This window comes from Phasianus colchicus, chromosome 1 (assembly GCF_987193195.1).
Source record: "Phasianus colchicus chromosome 1, bPhaCol1.hap1.1, whole genome shotgun sequence".
Classification (NCBI taxonomy): domain Eukaryota; kingdom Metazoa; phylum Chordata; class Aves; order Galliformes; family Phasianidae; genus Phasianus; species Phasianus colchicus.
The window spans coordinates 97073534-97084502 of NC_143436.1; the positions used below are offsets into that span (position 1 = coordinate 97073534).

Below are 10969 nucleotides of genomic sequence, written 5' to 3' on the forward strand. Positions count from 1 at the left end.
ATTGCCCCAACCCAGCTGCAGAACCTTGCACTTGGCCTTGTTGAACTTCAGTAGGTTTGTACAAACCTACTTTTCTAGCCTATCAAGGTCCCTTAGCATAGCATCTTTCCCTCTAACAGAGCAACTGCACCAGACAGCTAGGTGTCATCCACAAACTTGCTGAGGGTGCACCAAATGGCACTCTCTGTGTCACAGACAAACATGCCCACTTCTCATGTCTAGCTTTGGTTACATTTTTAACTTGAATATCTGTTGATGGCACAGAATCTTGTTTCAACACCTTTTTTATTTTTGTGGGAGGTCTAAATCTAGATTGTTTAGTATTCCTAGCAATTTCTTTACCTGAACTCTCTTCTAATATTAAAACTTGATCTTGACTTTTTAAATTGTTTAAAATTTTCTCGGATTTATTCATAAGATCATTATTATTTTTCCATTCCTATATTCAACCTGCTGTTCTTTCCGTTTTATTAAATGTGGAAACCTCTTGTTTTGTATCACATATTAATAGAATTGTCAGGTGAATATTTATTTGCCACTACTTCTGATCTTCTTTATCTATGATTAATAATGCTTCCATTCTTCATCTGATGTTCTGTTCTTTTTCTAACACACTGTAGAAATATATTTCTTCCCTGTTCGTTACAGTTGTGGGTTTTGTTGTTATTATTTTTTAAACCTAGGATGGTCATCTTGGTTATTGACTTCTTCAAAAATTAATATTTTAAAAATACTTTTGTAACATAAAAAGGAAAAATATGCAATACATTTTCAAATGATTTATTTGTATCAAAGTGTATCAAATTCTAAGACTGATAAAATATTTTGTACATGTATTTTCACTGGGAATGGAAGTTAAAATCTTAATGGAATTAATCTGTCCAGTTTTTGGATGAATTTCTTTTTTCAGTTATTTCAGGGTTTTATTTGAGTTGCTTTTTGTGTTTATGAGTTGTTTCTAGCATAACACTAGATTATTTTTTTTTTTTTACTGATTTACACCTTCTTGTTTTTCATATTCTAATTTATTTTGTATATGTTGCTATTACCTGAGACAAGATCAGTTTTTGTTTAGCTTGTAGTTATTCTTTGTATCTTTATTCATTAAGAATAACTTGAAATATTAAGTGAGGTTCTCAGTGCTGTATGGAACATATTTGATTTGTTTTGTTTCATTTTTAAATGATTTAAAAGATTATTAATGACATACCATGACCTTGGAGAAATGGTAGGAACAGATGAATATCCATTCCCTTGTTATGATAATCATACAGAAGATAAGATTATTTAAATGTATCTGCTTGGGAGTTGACTCCTGGAGTCAGTGATCTAGTTTGTATTCCTCTCACTATAAGTTATTTCAAGTGTTTGTGAAATGCATGAAGTGGGTTCATTCCTGGATTTATTACTGTATCACTAAACAACTCCTGAGCAAGAAATCTGATACTGGCTTTTATGGCTCTCCTTTAGCTCACAAGATTTTCTCTGGAGTAAGAGAAATAGCTCTCTTCACCTCTAATTTTCAATTTAAATCCATCATGGACACCTTTTTCTCAAATATTATTCTCATAGTATTCATGCTTTCTTCTGTACTCAGGGGTTCATCTCTCAAATAAGCTTTGGCATCCCTTACACTGAGATGATATAGTGTACTGTAGAATCTTCTTGAAGTAGGTCATAACAAAGACCACTTATTTGTTTACACTTCATTAAATTTAACGTGTAGAATACAGACACACACAGAATATCTCTTTTTTTGTAAAATGAGAAACTGAGATGCAAACTGCCTTCAACTTGTAGAAACCTCATCAATTTGACCAACCTCATCTCCCTCAATGACTGGGTGACCAGACTGGTAGAGAAGGGAAAGGCTGTCAATGTAGACTACCTTGACTTCAGCAAAGCCTTTGACATGGTCTCTCACAGGATTCTTCTGGGGAAACTGGCTGCCCATGGCCTGGACAGGTACCATGGTACCCTTCTTTGGGTAAGAAACTGGCTAGAGGGCTGTGCCCAGCGGGTTGTGGTTAATGGAGTTAAGTCCAGGTAAGTGACCTGTTGCAAGTGGTGTCCTCCAGGGGTCGCTACTGGGGCCCATCTTGTTTACTATCTTTATTGATGACCTAGATGAGGGGATTGAGTGTACCCTCAGTAAGTTTGCAGATGACACCAAGTTGGGAGGCAGTGTCGATCTGCCTCAGGGTAGGGAGGCCCTTCAGCAGGATCTAGATAAACTGGATCACTGGGCTGAGGTGAATGAGGTGAGGTTCAACAAGGCCAAGTGTCAGGTCCTGCACTTTGGCCACAGTAACCCCATGTGGTGCTTATAGGCTTGGGGCTGAATAGCTGGATAACTGTGAAGAGGAAAGGGACCTGGGGGTATTGGTTGATGTTTGGCTGAACATGAGCCAACAGTGTGCCCAGGTGGCCAAGAGGGCCAGCACCATCCTGGCCTGCATTAGAAATAGTGTGGCCAGCAGGAGCAGAGAGGTAATCATGCTCCTGTACTCAGCACTGCATTAGAAGTGCCGCACCTCGAGTACTGTGTTCAGTTTTGGGCCCCTAACTACAAAAAAGACATTGAGGCCCTGGAACATGTCCAGAGAAGGGCAACAAAAGGGGGATCTGGAGCAAAAATCTCATGAGGAGCAGCTGAGGGAGCTGGGATTGTTTAGTCTGAAGAAGAGGAGGCTCAAAGGAGACCTCACTGCACTCTACAACTTCCTGAAGGGAGGTTGTGATGAGGAGGGGTTTGGCCTCTTCTTCCAGACAACAAACAGGACCCGAGGAAACGGCCACAAGTTGTACCTGAGGAGGTTTAGGTTAGACATAAGGAAAAAACCTTTTTCTCTCAGAGAGTGGTCAGGCACTGGAATGGCTTGCCCAGGGAGGTGGTGGAGTTGCCATCCCTGGCAGTGTTCAAGAGGCATCTGGGAGAGGAGCTACGAAATACAGTTTAGTGGCTTGTGGTAGCAATGGTGGTTGGGAGGACAGTTGGATTAGATGGTCTTGTAGGTCCTTTCCAACCTTGTGATTCTGTGATTCTATGAAGCAATCTTCAAGGAGTACAGCCGGTGCTTCTGAGCCATGGTTCAGTGACTTTCAGACACCAACCCTCCTGCAGAACAGTGAGAATTCAGAAGTTGGACACTTTCCGTCCAAGCTTTCTGTTGCTGGGTTGCTGAATGTTTATACATTCTCTCTTCTTCTGGCAAGCTATATTATAAAGGGTCTACCACATATTGAAGTTGTCAGCAGTTACACTGAACTGTAAGGAATTACTTCTTAAAACACAATGAGCTTGCAAACAAATCTTGTTGGGGGAAAGAGTTCCATTTGTGACAGATGACATCTTTTGATTTGCTGTGAGGATGGCAGGAGAGGTCTGTAGAACGGATAAATATGTGAATTCTAGTGTTTCTAGCCCCGCAATGCTATGAGGACAAAATAAATGTGCATAAAACAAGGAAGATAATGGATAAAATTAGAACATGTAACAGTTCTAGAAAAATAAGTAATCAGAGATTTGTTCTAGTTGTAAACAAATGGGTAGCAGTAACTGTTCCACATCTGAAAGTAAAGGTTGAAATCGACCTTAGGCATAGAGGAAGAAAAGCAAACATTTTTTATGTACGTTTTTGGACCCTATGGGTTTCTCCCATAATAGTTCCCTTGGAATTGTTTCTTTCTTGATTGGAGGAACTAATCTTTATGTACAGGAGCAGTGCCTGAAGAAATCATTAGGGCAATGAATATTTCAGAAAGAGCATGGGGAGCACTTCAGGGATAAAGGCATATCAGCAGAAAACATGTTCTGAAGAAGTTTATGGCATTTTAAATCATTTCCTGGCCTCTTTTTTGCATATGGAAGATCATTATACTGGCAACATGCATGTATCATAGTTTTGAAAGAGAGATGAAATTTTCCCTACTACAAGGGGAGAGAGGTATTGATAGCTGTACAAGAAATGTATTAATATCTATTATCACATTTCCTGCAGTAGTGCTTGGATTTTTTATTTATTTTTATTTTGTGTGTGTGTGTGTGTGTGGTGGCAATGATTAATGTCCAAACAGCAGGGATATAAAGCTAGACCTAACCAATCCAGGAATGACTGGGTGAGAATACATTTCTGAACACAGGAGGAGATTGCTTATCACATTCTTGTGAGTAAGCTACCTCACGTACCTCTTCACCTGGCCCATTTTCACACACATGCCTGCATGTTAGGGAAGCCGTGCTCCTGGGTCTCCTGTATTTTTAGGACTAAGCAAGCTAAGAGGAAGAGGACAATGATTTTTTTTTTTTTTTTTTTTTTTTTTTTTTTTTTTTTTTTTCCTTCTGGTCGTTCCAAGGAAGGAAAGAGGAGGTAGTCACAGTTTTTTTGTATGTGGATTGCCTGTCCACACTGCACAGCCTCAAAGTTCCTTTATTATTATTTTTTTTTTATTATTTTTTCTCCTATCACCACAGAAAGTAGATTGGAGTATACAAGAAGCTGAGAGGAGACTCAGTTTAGTCAGTTGATACAAAAGAATCAAGAGGAAGTCATCCACAAATGCCTTGCAAAAGAAGATCTGTGGTTATTGTATTTATCTTCCCATGAAACTTAAGTCTATAGAGGCCTGCTTGCTGGGAAATAGCTAAACATCTGCCTACCAATGGGAAGTGGTGACTGAACTCCTCCTTTTACTTTGTTTGTATAGCTTTGCTTCACTTAAGAAACTCTATCTCAACACAAGCCACATGCCACTGGGAGTGAGATTAGTAAGTGACTGGCTGTGAAAACGAGGATCAAACTACAAAAAAAAAAATCAAGATTTTGCCAAACAGGTGGCCTTGTGAAAACAGCAGCTCCTACCTTTTGCTGAGTTAGAAACCTCTGCTTCATGTATAGACAATATATTTGTCACAGCTCAAGACAGACCCTGACAGAAGGGGAGAGAAACTGTCCTGAGATGAAACCTCACTAAAAAGATTCTAAAACAAATTTTAAAAAATGAATAGGAATACATTTCTGGGCCAGATATCATTCACCCATGAATATGAAACTGTTGAACTGATAACTGTGGTTTGCAGTATATTCTTTGCATCAACCTCAATACCTAAGGAAAGAAAAATGGCAATCATGACAGAAACTTTAAAAAGACCCCCAGAGCAACCCTGGTTAACATAAACAAGTAAATAAGATTTTCACGAGAATAAAACTGGTAGGGGCTGTGAAATAAAGAGAATTAATTAGCAGACCCATGAATAAATATGATGCAGTGAAAGAAAATGTTGTGTTTTGTTTTGTTTTTTAATAAGAGAAAGTCATTTCTTCCTCTTTGTAAGATAATGTGCAGATACCGGTGATTCAGTCAATGTGATTTACCTAATTAGGCAAAACACATCCTGGAAGGCATGAAACTATCATTACAAGGTGTCTGTGTTGGCTGATAAATAATTAAAACTTTAGATTTTGTAGTGTAAGTTCAGTATCAATGAGAATCCAGATCCTTTGTTTGGGATTATTATGTTACTCAATATTCAAGCATACTTTGAATCTGAAGTAAGGGATGAAGCATTTCATTAAAGATGATTATGTTATGCTGGCCTGTAAAGATTCATTTTGCTCTCCCGGTATAGTTTCTATGTGCATGCATGCATGCATTCCTTTACAGCCTATTGATCTCTAAATAAGCTATCATGCAAGAGACTTCAGACTGATACGAAACCTAGTTTTCTGAAAAGTCGAAAAGCCCTGTTACCCCACTCTATATATTTCTAATATACCAGGGATTTGAATACTGTGTGACGTTGCAGAGAAAGGGAGCATTAGTGTTCAAAAGTGGAGACAAAGAACAATAATATAGCTTTCACATGAAAAAAGACAAAATAGATAGGACTCCTTTATCACAAATTGCAGGTGTCTGATGTGTAGCTATAAGCTAAAAAAAACATTAATCAAAATATTGAAAAGACATATAGAGAAAAATAAATACTGTTAGCGAAGAAGTAGGGAACTTCATTGAAGTTACTGCAATATAAGATTAAAGGAAGTGCGTATTAAGCTTAAACTGTAGAAAACATTATGTATGGAAACTGCTGAATCATGGCCTGAACCTGTGATTGATCACCTGAGGTGAGCCATGAGTCAGCCACAGGAGCACAGGTGAAGGCAATTAACCTGTGCTGCTGGAAGGGGTGCAGCCTGGCTCCACCTCTCCTAGACCCATTTAAGAACTGACTACCAGTGGGGAAGGATCTCTTCTAGAGATCCACTCTGCTGGAGTTTCATAAGCAAGCCCAGGATACGGGTAAGCATCCTATCTATTCTCTTTTTGTTATTATAATCTGCTTTGCCTAACTCTCTTGTTTTTTTCATAATTATGATAATATTAATATTCTTTGTTTATACACATTACCATACAGTTCTGTGGATGCCTGCATACAAATAAGTTCAAAAATGATAGGAGCACTGGCAATTGTTAAATTCTGTGGGTCTGAAAACATACTGATCTTTCAAGTTGGGTTACATGAGGCTGCGTCCAGGAAATTAAAAAATATCAAGAAGGACTTTGTTTCTCTTCGGTAGGTGTTGAAGAGTTTAGGAGCACAGGTGGCATTCTTCTCAGTCCTACCAGTGGGAGACTAGCATCCAGGTAGGAGGAGGAGAACTGACCAGCTGAATGACTGATTGCGTTAGTGGTGTCATGTCCAAGGCTATAGCTTCTATGATATAGGTAACAGCTCTGATAAACCAGGAATGGTTATGTGGTACAGGACACAGTTGACTCAGAGGGGTGAGAATATACTAGGCAGCAAGCTAGCTGGGCTCATTATGAGGGCTTTAAACTAGAGTTGCTGGGGGAAGGGGATGTACTGCTGAGTGACAGAGAAGAGCCAGGGAATGTTTTAGGAAGAAGTGGGGGGGAAAACCTCAGATTTATCCCAGAGGTTCATGGGAGGGCTCCTTTAGGAAGGCAGAGCATCTGAAAGCCAAGCTGAAATGCTTCTGTACCAATGTACACAACATGGGAAATAAGGGGAAAGGGGAGTTGGAAACCTTGGTGCACTTGGGAAACTTTGATCTTACTGCCATCACAGAGGCATGGGATGCTTCATGCACCTGGAACATCACTATTGAGGGCTACAAACTTTTTAGAAGGGATAGGCAAGGTAGGAGAGCTGGGGGAGTTGCCCTTTATGTTAAGGAGTAGGTAGACTGCAAGGAGATACTTCTGAAAAACAGCCATGAACAGAAGGAGAGCCAGTGAGTTAATATCAGGGAGGGGATACTATAGGCCACCTGATCAAGAGAAGCCTGCTGATGAGGCCTTTCTGTGTCAGCTACAAGAATTTTCATGCTCACAGGCTCTCATTCTGATAGGGGGTTTCATCCACCTGGATATCCACTGACAAGACTACACAGCAAGCTATAAGTAATCCAGGAGATTCCTGGAGTCCATTGATGATAACTTTCTGTTTCAAGTATGGGCAGACCAACCAAAGATGAACTGCTGCTGGACCTAGTGTTCACCAATGTAGAGGATATAATTAAAAACATTAAGATCAGAGATAGCCTGGACTGTAGTGACCATCTCTGGTTGAGTTTGTGACCTTGAGGAACGTGGGCCTAGCAAAGAGTGGGCTCAGGACTCTGAACATCAAGAGAGAAAACTTCAGGATGTTTAAAGAATTTTAGAACAAGATCTCTTGAGAAGAAGTCCTTAGAGACAAAGGAGTGGAACAAAGCTGGCTATTCTTTAAGGATGTCTTTCTGAGAGTGAAGGAGTTCTCCATCCCCCTGAACAAGAAAGCAGGCATGACTTGGTGAAGACCTGCTGGTCAAACTGAGTGAAAAGAAAGGGCATGTACCAGCAATGGAAGTAAGGGTGTGTCCTGCTGCAAGAATACAGGGATGCTGTCCGGACTTGAAGAGATGGGACTGGGAATGCTAAGGCACAGATGAAACTGAACTTGCGATGTTAAAAACAACACAAAGAGATTATACAGGTGCTTACATCAGAAGAGACAGGCCAAAGAGAGCTGTTTCCCTTGCTAAATGACAAAGGAAAACTGGCTGCAACAAACATGGAGAAAGCTGAGGTGCTCAGTGAGTTCTTTGCCTTAGTCTTCATTAGCAGCCAGGATTTTCACTTCCCTGAACCTATACCTCTAGGTGGGAACTGGGGGAGCAAACCCTCCTTGACTTTAAGGGTGGAGCAAATCTGACAGCAACTAATGAGGCTGAATATGTACAAGCCCAAGAGGCCAGGTGACGTGCACCCCAGAGTCCTAAGGGAGCTGGCTGAGCTGCTCTCCATCATATTTGAAAAGTTGTGATTGTCAGGTGAAGTTCCCAGGGACTGGAAAAAGGAACATGTCATTCCCATTTACAAGAAAAGGAGGAAGGAGGGGGAACTAGAACTACAGGCCCATGAGCCTCACATCTGTGTCCGAGAAAGTCATGGAACAGATTCTGCTAGAAGACCTGTTAAGGCATGTGAGGGACAAGCAGGTGATCTGAGACAGCTGGCTTCACCAAAGGAAGTTTGTGCCTGACCAATCTGGTGGCCTGCTGTGATGGAGTCATGGCATCGGTGGACAAAGGGTGAATAACTGGTGTCACCTATCTGGACTTCTGCAAGGTCTTTGACTTGGTCTTCCTCTGCATCCTTTTCTCTAAATTGGAGAGGTACGGATTTGAAGGGTGGACTATTTGGTAAATAAGGAATTGGTTGGAAGGTTGAAGCTAGAGGGCTGTGGTTAGTGACTCTATGTCCAGGTGGAAGCCCATAATTAGTGGTGTGTCCCAGGTGTCCATCTTGGGTCTGGACATCTATATTTGTCATATCTACATGGATCTCCAAATTATTGTTAGGATTGCTAAGATGTGGGGAAACACTTTTTCTTTGCTTAGGTTGTAGTTGCCTCTCCAAAGATAGGAAGGTTGTTCTTTAAGACATTCTGCTGTAGTGTATGATCTTAAAGATATGTATTAATATTATACATGCATTATTTTACTATAACATATGTTTTTAAAAAAACTATTTTCTTTATGTATGTGTACATGTATATAAATGTGCATATATAAATCTTAGGAGGAAAAGAAAGGGCAAAGGTTTCCAAACTAAAGTAAAAAGGACAAGATTTCCCACCTGTGAGAAGGGATAAAGGCCAAGACTTTCTAAAGTAACAACTTAACAAGGAGCTCCCCAGACTATAATTAAGCATCTGTCTGCTTTGCTGTGGTGCCAGACTCCTAGGAGAAATCATGTTGAGAGGTTGGCTGCTCAGTGCTCTTCAAAGCAAACAGGTGCCTAAACATGGCCTTTGGGAACCCAACTTAAGGAATCTATATTTAAAATTCTTGTCCAAAAAGCAACACTCTTTGTGAGATGTTTCTAAGAACATTTGATCCTGATTGTGATTTTGACTGGGGGGGAGGGAAAGTCATACATGGAAACTTTGGAAAATTAGAAGTTTACTTTTTCTAAAAAAATATCAACTGTAAGATACTCATGTACTCTTCATGTCTCTTTCAGTCCTAGGGATGCAAAGCAACTTTTAAAGAACAAGTGTCTATCTTGCAGAAGCATGCTTCCAATGTTTCCTTACAAAGCAAAGATATATCCTTCTGTGATAAATAACTTGCAGATTCCAGTTCATCAGAGAGCCCAAAGAATTTGTCTTATGCCAGTGTGACTTTGGTGGTATTTTCCTGGACTCGGGGTTAAGTTTACTGAAGCAAAAAAATGCTGATCTGTCTGATCTGTTTCAACAGTATTGCTAGACAGAAAGATGATTCATCAGTGTTCCTTCCACAGCAGTACCTCAAGTGGGCAGTAAAGAATGACCAAACTAACTATCAGATGGGAAAGAGCAGAAGTTGGAACGGTATTTGCCTTGCTCACTTTGTACTTGACTATACGTCCGTGAGTTCTTGTCTAGAGTTGCAGAAGTTGCTCGAGCATTTAATTACTTGAATTCCAATGAGTTGAAACTATTTGGTTCAGGAGATAGCATAATAAAGTATTCTCCTGTGGTGGCTATATCTTTTTTTTTTTTTTAAGCTTTACTGACAAGCCAGAAATAGTTACAGATTTTAAGTGTTGCCAAAGATTATATTCAAAAAGCATGGAAAACCTGAGCCTACATTTTCTGTGACACACATGATCCTTCAGGAATAGCAAAAGAAGATAGTATGTGCTACCTAGGTAGCTGCTTAATTATCTGGCTGACTACACACAAGCTTTGGCTTTGTCATAGTTACTGTAATAAACTGCACATGTTATTAAGGCACTAAAAGGGGATAGTTTGGGCTAAGTCCTCCCACTCCTGTAGCACAAGAAATGGGAAGACTGACTTCACTTTACCTTCTGCTGTTTGGTACTTGAAGTACAGGCTAACTTCATTCCAATATCAAGGCGACAGGAAGAATCAGAATAGCCAAGAGAGTCAGGGAAGAAGGAAATGTAAAAATATTGTACATTTGAAGCATGTATTTCCTGTGTTTGAAGAAAATGAATGTCTTCTAACTTTGTATAATTGAGGTCACTGGAGTGTCTGGTGTCCAGCTAAGCATGCAGCTCCTATGTGTCAATAATTACAAATAATTATTTCACAATTTTGCTACCTACAGTGTTTGTGTGGGTTTTTCTGCTATTATTTTTAAATTTATTTTTTTATTTATTTTTTCATTTATTTTTAAGCTTATTTTTTATATATAATTGTGTGTGAAGGAGTTCCGTGTATTAAAAGAAAAAGGGCGTGGAATTTGGATACAAACACAAACGGAGAAAAACAGCCCCGAAGAAATCCATATAGTGACTCATGTAGAATGCTCCTTGATATCTGAGCATGCAAGATCACGTGTGGGATGTGGCTTAAACAACTCCCAGTTTTCTATGTCTCTCTATAGATAAGGTTGTCAAATCTGGAATAAAATATATGATTTATTTTCATTCCAGGTTAGAAGTAGTC

At 39.6% G+C, this 10969-nt stretch overlaps 1 long non-coding RNA gene across 1 annotated transcript; it reads left to right on the forward strand.

Annotated features, from left to right (window-relative positions):
- Positions 1-6259: 6259 nt before the first annotated feature.
- Positions 6260-10588, forward strand: LOC149919891 (uncharacterized). The gene is made up of 3 exons (XR_016463741.1): positions 6260-6300; positions 6579-6645; positions 9532-10588. It is a non-coding gene; the product is annotated as an uncharacterized LOC149919891 (long non-coding RNA).
- Positions 10589-10969: the final 381 nt, after the last annotated feature.